This window comes from Microcaecilia unicolor, chromosome 5 (genome assembly GCF_901765095.1).
Source record: "Microcaecilia unicolor chromosome 5, aMicUni1.1, whole genome shotgun sequence".
NCBI lineage: Eukaryota > Metazoa > Chordata > Amphibia > Gymnophiona > Siphonopidae > Microcaecilia > Microcaecilia unicolor.
Genome location: NC_044035.1, coordinates 117,557,323 through 117,577,613, shown reverse-complemented (window position 1 = coordinate 117,577,613; position 20,291 = coordinate 117,557,323). Strand labels below are relative to the sequence as shown.

The 20,291-nt window shown below is 42.1% G+C and overlaps 1 protein-coding gene and 1 long non-coding RNA gene across 4 annotated transcripts in view; one reads left to right on the top strand and one right to left on the bottom strand.

Moving 5' to 3' along the window:
• Positions 1 to 6,691, top strand: part of LOC115470234 — a 102,095-nt gene extending 95,404 nt beyond the window's left edge. For all 3 annotated transcript variants that reach the window (XR_003942145.1, XR_003942144.1, XR_003942146.1), the window contains one exon: positions 6,480 to 6,691. This is a non-coding gene — a long non-coding RNA (uncharacterized LOC115470234). The remainder of the gene's footprint in view (positions 1 to 6,479) is intronic.
• Positions 1 to 20,291, bottom strand: part of LRMDA (leucine rich melanocyte differentiation associated) — a 2,054,983-nt gene that overhangs the window by 365,725 nt on the left and 1,668,967 nt on the right. The window lies entirely within an intron of this gene.

Genomic DNA, 20,291 nt, shown 5'->3' with positions numbered 1-20,291 from the left:
AAAGCCCTAACGCTACTTGATGAATTTCCCCCATGTAGTTTTTGATTTTGACTTCTAAAATTGCAATTGGAAAATTAAAAAAAAAAAAAATTAGAGTATTGTGATGATTGTTTTAGAAGCTTTGTGCTTGTTTTGGATGTCCAAAAACTGGCATTTAGACATCCATATTGTATGGATGTCCAATCCCTATTATATAAAGCCAGGACATGGACTTCTATCACTTCAGTATTTCCATATGGCAAGGGGGCATGGTCTGGAATTGTTTTGGGTGAGACTAGGAAGGGGCCAAAATATAGACATCCAACTCTGATCTAAGAAAGTGAAGGGATATTAATGCCTAAAAGATGGACATTGTTATTTGGACCTGATACTTGGCATGTCCAGGTTACAGAAAGGTACTCTGGAGGGATTAATGTACAACACCTCCTCAATCCCCCAGTGGTTGCTGCCCCCAATCCTCTCCCCTGAATGTGAAACCTGAAAGGGATACTAGGCTCTATGAAAGCTTCAAGTACTACAGACATTCTTAACAATGTAGCATATAGATCTGAAAAGTAGCCTAATGTTTAGTGCAGTGACTAGAAAACCAAGGGACCTAGGCTGAAATCCCACTTCAGCTTTTTTTTTTTAAGTTGTGAGCCATCCAGAGACAGTTAAATAACTACTGTGCCTAAATATATAAAACACCTGCAAACCTGAAGGTTATTGAAGTAGTGTACATTCAGATACATATCAAAAAAATGGAAAATCGATTTTACGGATATGGCAAAAATGGCTTAACATGTCGTAAAACCTTTGCAACAGCACGCTGATCCCACTTTTTGCTGCAGCTTAGTAAAAGGATCCCTATGAAATTATTGTGTATTTTTGTTGAACCTGGATCTAATCAAGCAGTTCTGAAGGATGTAATCTCTAAAATTCAAAAGTTAAATTACATAGAAATATTTTTAAAACAAACAGAAGGAAATATTTTTTCACTCAAGGAATAGTTAAGCTCTGGAACTCATTGCCGGAGGATGTGGTAACAGTTAGTGTATCTGGATTTTAAAAAGGTTTGGACAAGTTCCCGGAGGAAAAGTTCATAGTCTGTTATTGTGCTGGGACATTGGGAAAAGTCACTGCTTGCCCTGGGATTGGTAGCATGGAATGTTGCCACTATTTGGGTTTCTGCCAGGTACTTGTGACCTGGATTGGCTATTGTTGGAAGCAGGATACTGGGCTAGATGAACCATTGGTCTGACCCAGTATTAATTTTATCCAAGGAACCAGGTTAGGATTTTTAGACTACAAACCATAACTCTGTGAATAGTATCGTAGGTTCTTTAATACCCTGCAGATCACAGAACAGTATGTTTCCATGGCTACAGAAGTGAAAGACATTTTTACAACAGCATGGTAAAACTAAATATTGTCACTGCAGTTTTTTCACAGTTATTGGTAACCTTTTTTCACCTGTAACTAAGGTGTTAGTGTAAAATTACTTACAGTTAAGTCCTGCCAGTCTGTCCATTAACACATACAGTGATTCTCATTGTCAGATAACTGCTGTGATTCTCAAGAAACTTTAAAATAAACAACACCAATGACAGCAATCTGTTCACCTGTGCATCAACAATGAAATATGTGTAACCTCTTGTCTTCATGAAAATATGTATGATGCAAAAATCAAGTTAGATCATAAACACAAAATCACAGTGAACACAATATATTTTGGGATCTGTGCCTTTGGAATAATGTGCTATGCACAGCGGGGGCAATTTATTTTATTATTTAATTTGTACCCCGCGCTTTCCCACTCAGAGCAGGTTCAATGCGGCTTACATAGTAACAGGGATTAAAGAGTACTGATGAAGAAAAAATAAGTATATCAGAATAAAAAGAAATAAGTAGGTAGAGATGGGCAAGAGTGAAGGGAGTAGGAGAGGTATGAGCAAGGGTAGGTGAACATTGAAGGAGGGGTAGAGGAGGTGGAAGGGGGATGGGACATGGGATAAGCATAAAGAAATTAGGTGGGAGAAGTGGACTAGGTCATTATCGTTGTCTCCTGGATAATTCTATAACTTAGTGTAAAGATGCAGACACCATAATGGGGCGTGCTTAGCACATGGCACGTAGGTACACCTAAGCCATTATAGAATACTATAATATAATATAGAATACTAGCATATAGCTGCATTGGCGTGCCAAAATTTAGGTGTGCCAATTATGGCAGGCCAATGGCTGGCATAAGTTGGTGCAACTAAGTGTAACTGATAGTATCCGATGCTATACACATTATTTGGCAACACGCCCATGGCCCACTCATGCTCCATCCATGTGTACAACCCATCACGTTACACACTAAGGACCAGATTCTATATATGGCACCTAAAAAATCAGCACCCAAAAAAAATGCGCTTGGTGCTATTCTATAAATCTCGCCTTAAATTAGGCACAATTTATAGAATATATGTAGTGCCTATTCCCCTGATTAAAATTTAGGCATGGCCATTTACATTAACTAAAACCAGATGTAAATGCCTGTGCCTAACTTGGGCCCGGATCGGGCGGATTCTATAAGAGCGTGTGTAATTTTTAGGATCACCCACGAGCCACTCATGCGCCTCTCATGGCCATGCCCCCTTCTGAGATCTGTGCATTAGAATTTATGCGCACCGTTTTACGGAACACGCTTAGAAAGTTGTGCGCATAAATTCTAAGTGCCAATAACTGCTTGTTAGTGGCCAATTATCAGCGCTGATTGGCTTGTTAAACAATTAAGTTATGTGTACAAATTGGCCTTGTGGTCAAATTGCGCATACAACTTTAGTCACCCTATATATGCCAATTATAGGGCCTCTGGTGCATGTAAATGCTAGCATTCTATAAATGCATATTTGGAGCCCAATAGTAAACACCAAGATGTAGAATGAAGGGACAAAAGGGCATCTATATTAACAGCAAGGAGCATGAAGCAATACATGTGCAAACAATCATTCTTGATGTCAGCTATGTGTATAGATAAATATAAATATAGAATTTTTTTAATGCTACGCGTTTGTTTCTTTTTAGCAAAAGCGGTTGCTTAAAAGTAGGCAGTGGTTGGTATCTAAAGATAGAAGACGTTTTAAACAAGCATAGATTAGCTACTTAAACTGTCAGGGCAGAAAAGGACAGGGCTTTCATTTCTCAGTGTACATGAATGCTCGTTTGAGAGCTCACAAAATTATTTTCTTAGTACAATAATTTCAGACTGGAATACTGTCCAGAAGAGAATATGGACGATCACAACGGTAAAGTTAAGAAAAGATAAGGTAACAACATTTTAAAAACCTTCTCTGGTGAACATTGGGCCAATATTCAAAGCAAGTTACATGTTTTGAAAACTTATACAAATAGTATTGGGCCTTTTAAATCACTATCCATACAAGAAGGGGCTGGGTTTGGGGAAAAGGCAAAGGCAAGCTGAAAAATGATCCACACAGTGGTGACATTCAGCCACTATCCAGATTAAGGGTGTCTTTTACTAAAATGTGTTAAGTTTTTGCATTTAGGGCCAGATGCACTAAACTTAACGAGCCAGCAACATGGTTTTTAAACTGGTTCTAGCCAGTTTAACGCGCAAGTAGTAAACCGGGACATGCACAAAAGGGTTCTTCGAGCCATTTCCCTGTCACGGTAGCAGCTAACGAAAACGGAATGCAAAAGAGCAAATTAGTATTATAATGTGTATAATTCAAATTACAATGAGATGCACTACCATTTTCCGATCCTCTCACCGTGGAAAACCTAACGGGAGGTCTGCACCTCTCGTTGGGGCAACTGCGAGGAAATCGGAAGGAAAAAAAACATCCAAGTGCTCGTCAGGGACGTCCAAGTGCCTAACACGAGCTGGACGTCTTCCTGCAGCTTTTGTGATGAGTGTCCTTCTTGGACGTGTTTTTCTTACCTCCAAGGTTGTTTTCAGCTTGCACCCCCCCCCCCCCCCCCACAGGATTGGGACGTGCGAGGACGGCCAAATCAAAACTTTTTGGACGTCCCTCCCTCCAGGTCTCTCTCAGCCAATCACAGCGCATTTAGCTGATACTGTTAACCTTGGAGGGGACTGTTGAGAGAACTGTGGTTGTGGTCAGTTCAGGCAGGTAAGAAAAACAGGGAGGTCCTTTTTTTTTTCTTCAGAGTCCTTCCTAATTGCCTGATGTAAGCCTGCCTTTAACATGTAAAGCAGTAAACAATGGAAATGTTACACAAGGGGAAGAGCAGCAGCACTTAAATTAACTGGGGCTCTTTTCAGCACTCTTTCTCTTCTGAGGTTTCAGGCTGTTGACAAGTTTCCTGCTCGTCAGGGAAGTCCTTTTTTTGTTGTTGTTTTTTGAGTGGACGTCCATAAAGGACGTCCTTGGCATGCGCAGAGCAGCCAGCATAACGCTTGGCTGCTCTGCGCATGCTCAGCTGGCCAACTGGCTTGGAAGGAAATCCCATGCAAATGAGCTAGCAGCGACCAGCTCATTTGCATGCGATTTCCTTGATGCATGCCCATTTCTTACCAATTCGCTAAGGAATCGGTAAGGGAAGGGCTTTAACGATTTTTTTTAGTGCATGTACCCCTTAATGCACATTGAGAGCCACAGAAAACTCCTTTGTACATTACTCGCTGAATAACATTTGTTTTAGACTGGCTACAACCAGTCTACAGTAAACATTCCCAGCAAGGTAAGCTTTGTGCATTGGAGCGGTAAGTGCTGCCCCCAAAATGGCCGCACAGCAAATGGTTCACTTACCGCATGACCATTTCTATTCCAGTGAAAGGGGGCCTTAGTTCGCATCAAAAACACACGCTGACGCTAGCGCAGGCCCCCTTTTACCACAGCTTAGTAAAAGAACCTCCTCTGTGATTGTTTATTGAAATCTTTATAAAATAAGAATTATAACATTAAATACATGACTGCATAATAGAATTTTTACTGTCCTTTTATTGTTTTTTTTTTCAATATGCACTTCTATATACTTTTTGCTCTATTTGTGCTTATATCTCTATACTCATATCACATTCATTCCCACCCACACTACACAACACTCATACCAACTATTACAATCTTATACATGTACTAATAGTTCAAGGTAAGACCATGAAACTCAAGTAACACAAAGTCCCATAAGAGTACTCCAGTCCTCTCAGGATTGGTAAATTATTATATCTCTGTAAGAACTCCTGCAGTTCTGTTCAAAATCGGAACTAATTCCTCAGATGAAAAGTCCAACAGTATCTGCTCCAGTCTTCAAGCCTCCAAGATGTACATTATACTGAGTCCGTGAATCTTCCTTGAGCAACTATTTTATCAATTGATCTCCACTTTCCTTCCTATTGGTAGATCAACAAGTAGAGCCAGCGTCCTTGTATTGATGTCTGTCAAATAAGAATAAAATAGGATCACTCTTCTTAGGAACCCTGGGGCTCTTTTACTAAGGTGTGCCCAACACAGCTTAAAATGGATGGGATGGGACTTGGCATACAACCTTTCTGTGGGTTACAATCAAAGCGGTTTACAAAGTTTATACAGGTACTTATTTGTACCTGTGGCAATGGAAAGTTAAGTGACTTGACCAGAGTCACAAGGAGCTGCAGTGGGAATTGAACCCATTTCCCCAGGATCAAAGCCCACCACACTAACTACTAGGCTACTCTTAGTGGAGTGTTGTACCTTGAGATGTGCTCAGGCATCCTGAAGTAACTGCCAAATTAGCATATGCTAATCTGGGCACTAAAAATTATTTTAGGGAAGGGGTGTGTCAGGGGGGTGGAGAGTGGGTATTAGCGTACCCCCATTAGCACATACTAGCTGGTTGGCATAGGATTGCTGTGTGAACCCTTACCGCCTACAAATGGGTGGTGGTAGGTGTTCACAAGGTAATTGTTTTTTAATGGCCATGTGCTAATGGCAATATTAGCACATGGCCATTATTACAAAAAATAGGACGTCGGCTATTTTATAGCTGCAATAAAAATGACCTTAGTGCATGGGGAAAACCCACGCAAAGGTACGCTAAGGCCACTTTTTACCATAGCTTAGCAAAAGGACCTCATTCTAAAACTCCCCTCTATCTGCTGGAATTTGCCACTAAATTGTGTCTGTTACTTGTATTTATACATTTTAAGATAGCTAGTATATTCCAATCGAATATGTTAGCTGGATGTTCAATAAATGTATGCATAAATTTCTGATTTTTTTTTTACTATGAGCATGTTTAATCTTTTAGCATTGATCATTAGGTGGCCTTTAACGAGCTTCTTATATTTTTTATGAGCCCAAGGTAAAATTAGTTTTCTGTGAGTTTGTTTTGCATAGACTTCAAGGTAGTTGGATAAAAATGGTACCGTTACAAAGCTAATGAATGTTTCAAGTAGCAGGCTTTTAGGAATACTAAAGTCTTTTCCTCAGGCAAAAGTTAACATGAAAAGCAATATATACAACCAATTTTTTTTTTCTTCTGACTCTCAGCTACACAAAGTCAAGCTCTGCATGTTTATGAAGTTTCTTCAAGGGAAATGTCAGGCACTTGAAATGAATACGCCTAATGCTCCTGAGACAACCTTGGACAGCTGTTCACCAAATTTGAAAGCTCATGAAAATCCCATTTGAAAAAAAACCTATATTTACATCAATGTCATGTTTAAAATTAAAGCAAAAAAAAAAAAAGTAAGTAACCTGGTGTGCATTATGAACCAATAAAATGTTCTCTTTGTAGAAACAGTAATTAGTGACTAATTTAATGTTACACAAACAAGAGAATGATTACAGTAAGGATTTACTCAACCTTCAGCCTATTCAAGAATGGTCAATGTATTTCACTAAGTTCCACAAATAAAATAGATTATTAATTTATTTGATAATTTATCAGGCAATTAGAATTGACAAAATTATTAGGACTGTCTTTCCATTGTTGTGCTTTTGATAGATATTAAAGTTTCTTAGGAGATACTTTATGAAATTACCTCCTTACCCTATTGAGTGAAGTTAAGCAATACTTAGGAGCCTTTTTACTAAAGTGCATTAAGTAGTTAGGACCAAATTCTATAAATGGTGCTTAAAAAATTGACACACAAAAAAAACACTATTCTATATGTGGTCCTTTTATAGAGGTACACTAGTGCATATCCCTATGGGCATCTGTAGCATTTAGCATGCACTAATGATTAGCATGCACTGAAAATGCTACTACGCCTTTGTAAAAGACTCCCTAAACCTCAACTAAAGTTAGGCACAGTTCATAGAATACACACAGAGCCTTCCCCATGAATAAAGTTTAGGTGCAACCGTTTACACCAACAAAAACCTGGGGTAAATGTCCGCACCTAGCTTAGGAGCAAGTTGGGCATATTCCATAACAGTGCGCATAATTTTTAGGAACTCCCCATGATCCTCCCATGGCCACACCCCCTTGAGATCCGTGCATTATAATTTATGCATATCACTTTACAGAACACGTTTAGAAAGTTACACACGTAAATTCTAAATTAGTGTCAATTAATGCCGATAATTGCTTATTAGTGGCCAATTATTGGTGCTGATTTGCTTGTTAAAAACAACTAAGTTATGTGCACGATAAGACCATATGGCCAAAATTGTGCATGCAACTTTAGTCGCCATATATAGAATCTGGGGATTAATGCACAAATTAGCGTGTGTTACCTGCTTCTGCTCAAGCACGCCAACTGTTACCACAGTGACGTGGTGGTTAAAGCGTGCTGTTTTGCACATTAACTGCATGTTATGTTAGAGCGCAGGAACCAGGTAGGTCATGGGTAGAGAATAGGCATGCATTGTGTAACCCATGGTTTGTTTGAGAACATGATAGAGTGAGTCCCGGGTGGCAGGTCACTGGGGGAGTGGCTGGAGGACACAGGAAGAGCTTAGAGAATATATATGGGAAGCCCTGGGGAAAAGATCCTGTCTCTGGTTCTGCCTCTTGATAAAGTAACCAGCACTGGATGTGGGAATTTGGTGGTATAGTTGGTTCCCCTGCCAGATGACCCATTGCAAGAGAAGGGATGCATTGTAATCAGTCGATAGATTACCTGGACAGTAAGCTACTATATTGCATCAACCAATTGAGGACTCCAAACTTGGCGGATTGGGGAGTCTGGCCGTAACTGGGGCTCGGGTGGGATTGCAATCTACCCTGGTTGATACTGAGACCTTCGGGGTGGCAGCCCAAAGGGAGTATGTAGTTAGTGGAAGCCTGGCCCAGATGGTATTGAAGTAAGAGTGTGAAATCTGCTCTGGGTTCTGACTGAGCTATAGGACAGGCATGAGGGTTAAGCATGAGTATTAGCCCAAGTATGTATTATTGCTTATGATCATCTGGAAAGCAACATGAATAACAACTGTCTGTAAGAAGACCAATATAGTGGAAACCATCAGTTAAGAGTTAATTAATGTTCCAGTTCTTTTAATCCTCTGAAAATCATGTGGTTCCTGAGTGGATGAGCTGACAGGTTCTGAGTGAGTAAGTGATAATAACATGCAGTGCCTCTCGAGCCCCTTCTAACCCGGGATAGCAGGACCGAGTTACAACTGCAAACTATAGTTAGCACACTATACTAACCACTACTTTCACCAGTTCACTTAGTGCCTCCTCAATAGGATTCACTAAGGGGTCCTTTGACTAAGGAACAGTAAAAAAGTGGCCTGGTAGCTTGGACATGTGTTTTTGGTGCTCACTGGGCCATTTTGTTTTTACTGCTACTGGGAAAATAGGCTTTTTTTAATGGGGGCAGTGTGCTAGAATTAAAAGTAGCACATGGTTATTTACTGCCTGAGCCCTTACCGCCACCCACTGACATAGTAGTAAGGCCTCACACATTACCCGGGCGGTACTCATGCTGCGTGCACCAATATGGCCATGTTGCCAATTACTGCTGGGAATATTTTCTACTGTGGAAAACATCATGCACCAACTTTGAAATTACCACCAGGTGGACACTCTAACCGGGCGGTAGTGTTGATTTGGTGTATACTATATGCATGGTAGCCTTACTGCTGTTTTGTAAAAGGGCCCCTAAATGCATCTGCTTTAACTGCAACCCGGTTTATATGCTAGTGCAGTTTTTAGTGCAGTAATTGCAGAGGACATGCTGGGCACCCTCCCAACATTTAGAGCACAGGCTTTGCACGTAGCGCATTTTAATTTTACTGCTAAGACATTCTAAGTGCAAAAGGGTCCCTTATACTCAGGTAGATTTGCTATTCTTGTCTTCTTCGATCTCTCATCAGCATTTGATTTCTTGTCCATAAGGTAAATCTTAGAACACTAAAGTTGGTTCCACACCTATCTAAACTAAATCAGATTTCTCACTTCAGCTACCCTTGGGCTGTCAGGTTTCACAAGGTTCTAGTCCCTCGCCTATTCTTTTCAATGTATTCCTTAGCCCTCTCATCTCCCCGATTCAATCCCAGTGCATTAGCAGATTTCTGGGTGATGTCCAATTAGTTCATTAGATGGACCATGCCCTAATGAATTTGACCTCCTTCTGCAAGACTAAACCACTGTCTTACAGAAGTACTCCAAGGGCTCACTAACAATAGGCGCAAAGGTAACCCAAACAAATCTTCTGCCATGTGGATCACTGTAAGCCAACAACTCTCACTGTCCAGTCTCCTAAAAGTTCTCAGCTGCATATCAGATTGTGAACTTAGCTTTGAAGCCCAGATTTCGTCTATTAAATCCTGTTTCTTTAGTCTATGCCATGTTCAGGCTATTCAAACAGTAAATGCTTTTTGGTGTGTTTTAACTATAGATGCATTTCTCATTCCCGTATTGGCTAAATTTCTTTGACCGTCTTGCTGCTAAACAGCTACAAAACTATCTATATGCCCATGATTTACTGAACCTAACTCAGTCAGACTTTCAATCATTTAGTACAGAACTCTTTTGGCAACAATGATTCATGAGCTATGTTTACTAATAGACAAGGGTAGACAAGCATTTGTAATGCAATTACACTGATCAGCTGCATTCGATTTAATAGATCATAACTCGCTGCTATTAAAATTAAATAACATTGGAATTAAGGGCCTGGTGTTAAATTGGTTTTCTGAATCTTTGTCCAATAGGATATATTCAGTTTAATGGGGTAATGCAGTACCTGACCCCTGGCATCTGGACAGTGGTGTCTCTGAGGGGTACTCGGTATCTTCAATTTTGTTTAATGTCTTTTTGCACGCTTTTGGTGATGGCCTCTCTGACTTAGGGATTTCTTATTGTTCTTATGCTGATGATATTTTATTAATTCCTGTCTGTGAAATTGTGGTGTCAATTTTGCCCTTATAAATAACTGGGATTTATTTTTTTCAATATTGAAAATTGGTGATGTCTCAATACCTAAAATTAAATCCTAACAAGACACAGCTTCTTTGGATGTGATGAATAGATTTTTAAAAAGATCCCTCCACCTCTCCAACCCTCACGTGCTCATTGCTATCAAGAGTTCATATTTTATTCTTTAACACTTAGAAAATATTGGGTACTGTCTTACACTTTGCAATGGAGATTTAAGTAGGGACCTTAGTCAAAAAGGTATGTGGGCACCCTCGATTGTTATGTCAAGTAAAACTTTACTTATTTGAAACCAGTTTTAGAAAAATTGTCTGATTATTGCTACATAGGGGCCTGTTTACTAAACCATATGCACTTAATAAAGATGTCAGCTCATGCTAATGGCAACTGCAGGCTAAAAATCAGCCAGCATGATAAAAATCCCACACTGTTTAGTACAGAAGGGGGCAATATTAGAGCTGGTTATTATGGGCAGAGATGGGATAAAGTATAGTGCTTGCAGTTATCACATGGTAAAAGGTCCATGCCTCCTCATGAACAGGTATTAAGGGGCCCTTTTACTAAGCCATGTAGGCACCTATGCACGCCCATCGTGTGCCAGTTCGGAACTACTGCACAGCTACCGCGTGGCCCGGATGGTAATTTCATTTTTTACGCATGTCCAGAACATGCGCCAGAAAATATATTTTATTTTCCGGCTCGTGGCACTAACCGGGCAGTAATCAGCATTGTACGTGCGCTGATGATTACTGCCTTGTTCATGTGGGAGACCTTACCGCTAAGTGAATGGGTGGTGGTAAGATCTCAGGCCCAAAATGCATGTGCATCATTTTGCCGCACATCCATTTTCGACCAAAAAAAAGGCCTTTTTTGCAGGTGAACTGAAAAATGGACCTACGCGCGTCCAATACATGCATCTACTCCAGCGCAGGCCACTTTTTGGTGCACCTTAGTAAAAGGGCCCCTAAGTGCAAACACAGTAAAGGCAGCAGGTACTGAGGCCCCATATGTTGTACTGATAACTTGCTCCATCCCCAATATCAATTGTCCCTTTCCACATCCCCAAAGTGCATCAATATTATGATCCCCCTCTCCCCTCATAACATATCACAATCGTGTTCCCCATTTACATCAGTATCATGCCCCTATCCTCTCACCCTCTGAAGCACATCAGTATCATGCCCACCTCTCTCCCCTAAATCCCACTCAAAGATTCCCTGATACCTATAATGGTGGTTTGCCAGTATTTAAACTTTTAGAGCAGGAACAATCCATAGTTATTCATACTTTCTCCAATGCTGGTTCAAAGTGGCAGCTTAAACCCTTAGTGGTAGTCTCACGGTACTTTTAATAGGATTTGATGTGACAAAAACTGACAATCAGTGTAAGGGATACACAGATGAATTAGATGTATGATGTTGGGCTATATAGTGTTTCCCTAATGCTGCACCAATTCAGGAAAGAAAGACTACCAGATAGCAGTATAAGGTTAATTCTATAACTGTGCCCTTTGCATGCGTAAATGTATAGAGTGCTAGCACTTACATGCATAATTGTACAGATTTTTTATTTTTTTTTATTACATTTGTACCCTGCACTTTCCCACTCATAGCAGGTTCAATGTGGCTTACATATTATATACAGGTACTTATTTGTACCTGAGGCAATGGAGGGTTAAGTGACTTGCCCAGAGTCACAAGGAGCTGCCACTCTAACCACTAGGCCATACCTCCACTGTGAAAGTGCCAACAGGGTGATGCGGGCATATACATGGATGGGTTTACTGAATACTGCCAGTTATGTGCATGCCAGCCACACTTAGGTGCTGCAATGATGCAAGGTCTTTAGCTGGTGTAACTGCAGGGGCATAAATGTAAGGTGAGCTAATACAGGTTAGACTAGTATTTATTTATTTATTTATTTATTGCATTTGTATCCCACATTTTCCTACCTTACAGAGTTTGTTATGACATTGTCATTACATGATATCAGATACACTTAGTGTTATGTAGAGATTAAGTAAGGGAAGAGAGAAGAAAGGTGTCAGATAGGTTAGTATGGGGGTGGACTTTGATAATTAGAAGGATTGGTGAGGTAGTTTTGTGAGGCTATGGGTTCTCTTTGTAGGCCTTATTGAAGAGATGTGTCTTCAGAGATTTGCGGAAGTTGGTTGTTTCGTCAATAGCTTTCAGGGTTGTGGGTAGTTCATTCCACAACTGCGTGCTCGTGTACGAGAAGGTGGTGGCGTGTGTCTGTTTGTATTTTAGTCCTTTGCAGCTAGGGAAGTGCAGATTGAGAAATTTGTGGGATGATCTTATGGCGTTCCTGGGAGGCAGGTCCACGAGGTTTAGCATGTATATTGGTACGTCTGCGTGAATGATTTTGTGTACAATCGTGCATACCTTGAACGTAATGCGTTCCTTGAGTGGGAGCCAGTGACATTTCTTTCTTAGGGGTTTTGCACTTTCGTATTTGGATTTTTTCCAAATATGAGTCTGGCGGCGGTATTCTGGGCTGTTTGGAGTTTTTTGATAGTCTGTTCTTTGCAGCCAGCGTACAGTGCGTTGCAGTAGTCCAGATGACTTAATACCATTGACTGTACTAGGGTACGGAATATGTATCTCGGGAAGAAAGGTTTTAATCTTTTGAGTTTCCACATGGAGTGGAACATCTTTTTCGTTGTGTTCTTCACGTGAGCATCAAGTGTGAGGTTTCGGTCAATGGTGACTCCAAGAATTTTCAGATTTTGTGCAACGGGGTGAGAGCAGTATGGTGTGGTTATGGTGGAGTAGTTGTTTTTGTTGTGTTGTGAGGTAAGTACAAGACATTGTGTTTTTTTTCTGTGTTGAGTTTTAGCTGGAATGCATCCGCCAAGGAGTGCATGATTTGGAGGCTTTGGTTGATCTCGTTGGTGATTTCATTTAGATCGTGTTTGAACGGGATGTAAATCGTGACATCGTCTGCGTATATGTAGGGGTTAAGGTTTTGATTGGCTAGAAGTTTGGCTAAAGGTATCATCATTAGGGGGGGATCCTTGGGGAACTCCACATTCAGGTGTCCATGGGGGTGATCTGTCTGCGTTTGTTGTTACTTGGTATGATCTTGTGGTTAGGAATCCTTTGAACCATTTGAGAACTGTACCTCCTACTCCGAAGTATTCTAGTATATGTAGTAGTATTCCATGATTAACCATGTCGAAGGCGCTAGACATGTCGAATTGTAGGAGGAGTATGTTGCTACCAGTTGCAATTGCTTATTTGAATGAGTTCATTGCGGATACTAGTACAGTTTTGGTGCTGTGATTTGACCGAAATCCTGATTGAGATTCATGTAGAATTGAGTGTTTATTTAGGTATTCCGAGAGTTGTTTCATCACTATGCCCTCCATGAGTTTGGTTATGAATGGGATAGATGCTACTGGGCGATAATTGGTTAGGTCCATCATGCTTTTCTTAGCATCTTTTGGCAGTGGAGTAAGTAAGATGTTTCCTTTCTCCGTGGGAAAGAGGCCATTTTGAAGCCTGTGGTTTATATGATTCATGGGGTCCTTTTTGAATTGTTTGGGGGAGGATCTTATTAGGCTGTTGGGGCAGATATCTAGTTTGCATTGTGACTTGGCGTATTTTCCAAGCCATTGTGAGATTTCATCTGGCGATATCGTGTCAAATTCGGTCCATGATCGGTCTGCTGGGCTTTCCTCAGGTTTTGGATCTAGACATTCAAGGATGCATGTGTACTCAATTGTGTTGGTAGGTATCATGAGTCGGAGCTTTATAACTTTTTCATTGAAGTAGCTCGCAAGATTGGTTGCAGATGGGGTGTCTATGTTGTTAGAGGTAACCGGTGTAGTATTTAGGAGTTTGTTTACAAGTGAGAAGAGTTTGTGTGTATCCTTGTAGTTTGATCCTATTTTGGTTTTGTAGTACGTTCTTTTAGTTTGTCTGATAGTGTATTTGTATTTTCTTTGTAGCTGTTTCCAATCTTTGAGTGTATGTTCGTCTTTTTTTTCTCCATGCTCGTTCTAATCTTCTGACCTGCGTTTTTAGTTCTTTTAGTTCTTCATTAAACCATGGTAGAGAGTTTTTTCTATGTGAGGTTCTGGTTTGCAGTGGTGCTATGTTGTCTAGTACAGTTCTGCATCTGTTGTCCCATTCTTGGAGAAATTGGGGCGAGTCTGGAGGTGTTGTCCATTCGTCGGTGTAGAAATGCTGCCAGAATATTGGTGGGTCTATTTTGCCTCTCGTAGTGTAGGTTTTTTGTTCTTGTTTTTGTTGTGTCTTTTTTGTTCTCCAGCAGAGGGAGAGGTTTGCTTTGTAGTGATCGGACCATGGTGTGGCTGTCCACTTTAGGTTTATGAGTGTGAGATTAGGTTCTGCTGAGAATTTGTGGGTGATAATATCTAATGTGTGTCCTTTGTTATGGGTGGGTTGCATGTTTGGCCAGTGAAGCTCCCATAGTTGGAGGAATTCCTTGCATTCACGTACATTGCTTGAGTTGGTATCTTCAAGATGTAGATTGATATCTCCTGCTATGAGAAGGTCCTGGATGGAAACGCAAGTGTTCGATATGAATTCCATAAAGTGTGTTTGTGAGTCTTGCCAGTTGCCCAGGGGGTCTATAGAATAGGATTAGGTTTAAGTGATCACGTAGTTTGGGGTGGGTGAATCTGACAGAGGCTATTTCAAGTTGGGGAAGCATAGATTCTGCTGTTGTTGTAACTGTGAATTGGGATTTATAAATTATTGCTATGCTTCCTCCTCTTTTTCCTTCTCTTCTCCAGTGGGTAATTTTGTATCCTGGAGGGCAGAGCTCTAGGATTACTGGGTCTTTGGAGTCATGGATCCAAGTTTCGCTAATAAGTAGGAAATCGAGATGTTCGTTGGTAATCCAGTCGTTATATTTGTGGTTTTATTAATTGCCGATCTGGCATTGATGTAGCCTATTTGTATTAGCTGGTGGTGTTCAGTTGGATTCGAGGTAGTGGTAATTTTTATCAGTTGTCTGTCCTCTTGATGTGTGAGTTTGTTAAGTTCTTTCCTTCCTTTCTGTTGACGGTGTCCATGGATAGTAGTTATTTCGTGGCCTTCTTTGATTTTTTTGCTAGGCATGTTGTATGTGGGTTGGGTGGGTGGTTTGTGAGTTGTGGGACTATTGTTTTCTATGCTAGGGATTATGACTGTATGTTGGATTAGGGTGAAACAGTAGATAGTTAGGAATAGTTTACTGGAATTCATATCAGTATTAGTTTGTGTAGTTTAGAACATTAGAGAATATCAATCGGTTATCAAATCTTAGTACTCTTACTTTAAGTATCCTATAATGAAACAGAATAAGAACATAAGAATATAAGCATTGCTATACTGGGACAGACTGAAGGTTCCTCAAGCCCAGTATCCTGTTTCCAACAGTGACCAATCCAGGACACAAGTATCTTGAAAGATCCCAGAACAGTAAAACAGAGTTTAGAAATAAGCAGTGGATTTTCCCAAGTACATCTTAATACTGGCTTATAAACTTTTTTTTAAGGAAATTATCCAAACCTTTTTTTAAACCTTGCAAAGTTAACTGCTTTTACCACATTCTCTGGCAACAAATTCCAGAGTTTCATTATTCATTTAGTGATGAAATATTTTCTCTGATTTGTTTTAAATTTACAGCTTAATAGCTTCATTGCGTGCCCCCTAGTCCTAGTATATTTGGAAAGAGTAAACAAGTGATTCACATCTACCTGTTCCACTCCACTCAGTATTTTATATACCTCTATCATATCTCCCCTCAGCTGTCTCTTCTCCAAGCTGAAGAGCCCTAGATGTTTTAGCCTTTACTCATAGGGAATTCGTCCCATCCCCTTTATCGTTTTCATTGCCCTTCTCTGTACCTTTTCTAATTCCACTATAAAGCGGGCGCATCACACCTACATGGATGTGCCCACTTATAGAATTGTTCCCTATATATTTTGCACTTCAATAAAGTTAGTTGGAGCACTCCTCAGTCTCTGAGCATTTGTGATGAAGAAGAAAATCTACACCTGAGCCTCGAGGGGAAATCCCTTCCCTTCTCTCAGGGAGAACCTGCCCTTGGTGAGTGAAAGAGGGGAGAGAACTGAGGGGGGAAATGCTGTTTCAAGAGCTGCCAGATGGACTGCTTCAAGATATGGACACCCACAAATATATCCTTGCCTTTAAAAACAAAAAAGAAATGAAATGAAATCAGTGGGCTAGGGAGGGGAGGAGTGGAGGGGGTCTTTTCAAAATACAGCATTTCTCAAGATACTTATCCTTCCTCATTTGTGCACCAAACACCAAGGCCAGCTGATGCAAAAGAACTATCAATGAAGCCTTTGGATTTGGCCTAATCATATCTTCTTCCATACAATAAAATGACTTTCACAATTAAAATGCCTACATCAGTTCTGTATCCATTGTCATGTGTGCAGGAAAACAACTTTAATTACAGCTATACACAGCTAACATAATACATTGAACTCACTTAATCTCAAGCATAAAACCAGTACCCTTTCAGTGCTGTGCTACTCTTGCTTTGATTTTTTTTTAAGTGAATGCCATTTTTTTTTAATCTGAGCACTTCAATTTGCATGCCTTTGCTGCAAGGCAGCTCCCCATGATATGTTAATTGCAGAGTACTTTAAGTACTAAAAGATTAACATAAAACCCTTTGCAAACAAGCTAATAGTTTATGATAATTTTTGCATGGCCTTTGTCTGTCTATCACTGGATTGCCTCTAGCTGTAATTTCATAAAGAAGCTGTAAAATATCATTTAAACAAGTTCATTTACACATAATTATTACCAGACTTGCATTATTCAATTTAGATACCCCAGCCTATTAACAATCCGTGAACGAAAATGTAATTAAACAATTTTCTTTTTTATGAACCTATTCATTACCATGTGTGGGAGCTGGATCCCTCGTTTCACTGTAAAATTTCAGCACTTTGTTGTGGAAATTGACAAGTCTGGCACTCATTCTGTGCTTTTAATTATGTTAAAAGTATTTCAAGACAGCTCAGATAAAGAGCATATTTAGAAAAGAATTTTGGGAAGTGTCAGAGTAGTGTCATCCAGAAATATGTTTTTAAAAAAAATTCCTTATCATTTTGGCTTTCTTTGCAGTGGAAAATCAAATCAAGTTATGGTATTTTAATTTAGGTTTCTCTCAGGCTTATTTTCGATACAAATCGGGAGATGGGCGTCCTTCTCCCAGGGTCGTCCAAATCGGCATAATCGAAAGCTGATTCAACTGCTTTCCGTCACGGGGATGACCAAAGTTCACGGGGGCGTGTCAGAAGCATAGCGAAGGCGGGACTGGGGCGAGCCTAACACATGGGCGTCCTCGGCCAATAACGGAAAAAAGAAGGGCGTCCCTGATGAGCACTTGGCCGACTTTACTTGGTCCATTTTTTCTTGCGAACAAGCCTCAAAAAGGTGCCCGAACTGACCAGATGACCACCGGAGGGAATTGGGGATGACCTCCCCTTACTCCCCCAGTGGTCACTAACCCCTCCCACCCTCAAAAAACAACTTTAAAAATATATTTTGTCAGTATGCCAGCCTCAAATGTCATACGCAGCTCTCTGATAGCAGTATGCAGGTCACTGGAGCAGTTTTAGTGGGTGCAGTGCACTTCAGGCGGCGGACCCAGGCCCATCCCCCCCTACCTGTTACACTTGTGGTGGTAAATGTGAGCCCTTCAAAACCCACCACAAACCCATTGTACCCACATGTAGGTGCCCCCCTTCACCCCTTAGGGCTATGGTAGTGGTGTACAGTTGTGGAGTGGGTTTTTTTTTTTGGAGGGGGGTTGTGGGGCTCAGCACACAAGGTAATGGAGCTATGCACCTGGGAGCTTTTTCTGAAGTCCACTGCAGTGCCCCCTAGGGTACCCAGTTGGTGTCCTGGCATGTCAGGGGGACCAGTGCAGTACGAATGCTGGCTCCAGGGCCGGTCTTAAGGCGAGGCGACCGAGGCGGCCGCATAGGGCCTCGCGCTCAGGGGGGCCCCGCGCAGCGCGCCTCAGGTCGCCCCGCCCCGACCGCCCGAGCACCACTCTACCTTCCTCCCAAGTTCAACAACGCGCGACGGCGACGTGGTGGGGGCGGTCCGCCCCAGATGTCATCGGGTTGGGGGGGGGTGCTCCAAGTCAGCTCCCGGCGCTGCTCGTCCTGTCCTGCCTTTAAAACCCAATTTGAAGCGCTGGAGTAACAGGCAGCAGCGCCTCGCGTCTGCCCTTCTACTAAAAATCTCTTCGACGACGTCATTGGGCCTTCCCATATTGAGTCCCGCCCTCCTCTGAGGTAACTTCCAATTACCGCAAGGGCGGGCGGGACTCATTGTGGGAAGGCCCAATGACGTCGTCGAAGAGATTTTTAGTAGCAGGGCAGACGGGAGGCGCTCCTGCCTGTTACTCCAGCGCTTCAAATTGGGTTTTTTAAAGGCAGTGAGGGTGGTGGGCCTGGGTGGCAGGAGAATAGAGCTGGTAGGTGGGGAGGGACTCAGATGGGAGAAGGGTGTGGGGCTCTCAGGTGGGGGAAGGGTGGGATGGGGAGGGGGTTCTCAAATGGGAAGGAGACTGAGGTGGGGAGGGGGTTCATGGATGGGAGAAGCAGAAGGGGGTGGGGAGGGTGTTCTTGGATAGTTGAAGGAGACGGGTGGGGAGGGGACTGGGGTTCTTGGATGGGAGAGACTGGGGAGGGTGTTCTCGGATGGGAGAAGGGGATGGGTGGGGAGAGGACTGGGGTTCTTGAATGGGAGAAGGAGACTGAGGTGGGGAGGGGGTTCAAGGATGGGAGAAGGGGATGGGAGAGACTGGGGAGGGGGTTCTCGGATGGGAGAAGGGGACAGGTGGGGAGGAGACTGGGGTTCTTGGATGGGAGAAGGGGACTGAGGTGGAGAGGGGGGTCTTGAATGGTTGAAGGGGACGGGTGGGGAGGGGACTGGGGTTCTTGGATGGGAGAAGGGGACTGGGTCTGAGAAGGGGCAATGTGGGAAAATGGGGGCCATGCCTGGGGCTGGTGGGAAAATGGGGTATGCGTGGGTCAGGTGGGAGAATGGTTCTGAAAAGGGGGGCCCTAATACAAGGCATGTGGATGAAGGGGGCTGGAACTGGGGGCTGAAAAGGAGGTTAGGTGGGATAAGAGGCTGGAGACTGAAAAGGGGCAGGGGATGAAACTGGGGGCTGAAAAGGGGACAGGGAGAAGTGGCTGGGGGGCTGAAGCTCGGAACTGGTGGGAGAAAAGGGCTGGGGCTGAAATGGGGGACTGGTGGGATAGTGGGGCTGGAACTGGGGGCTGAAAAAAAGGGGCGGAGAGAGGGGCAGATCCTGGATGGGGGAGCAAGAGGGAGGGCAAACCCTGGATGGATGGGAGAGGGAGGGCAAATGGTGGATTGAAGGAGCAGAGAGAAAGGGCAGACAGTGGATGGAAGGGATAGAAAGGGCAGACAGTGAATGGATGGGGGAGAGAGAGAGGGCAGACAGGGGCAGATGGTGGATGGAAGGGGCAGAGAGAGGGCAGATGTGGATGGAAGGGGCAGGAAGAGAGGGCAGACATTGGATGGAGGGGGCAGCAGAGAGGGCAGACACTGGATGGCAGAGAGAGACCGAAGACAGATGCTGGATGGAAGGAAGACAGTGAAAAGAAGATGAGGAAAGCAGAAACCAGAGATAACAAACTGTAAATAAAATATATATTTAAATTTTTTTGCTTTAGGATAAAGTAGTATTGTAGATATGTTAATAAATGTTTATAATAGAACATGCAAACAAGGTAATCTTTTTATTGGACTAATTTTAATACATTTTGGCTAACTTTCGGAGAACAAAACCCCCTTCCTCAGGTCAGGATAGGATACTGTAACAGTATTGACCTGAGGAAGGATGTTTTGGCCTCTGAAAGTTAAATATATTAGTTCAATAAAATGGTATTTTATGTTCTATATTTGTTTTATTTCTATTTG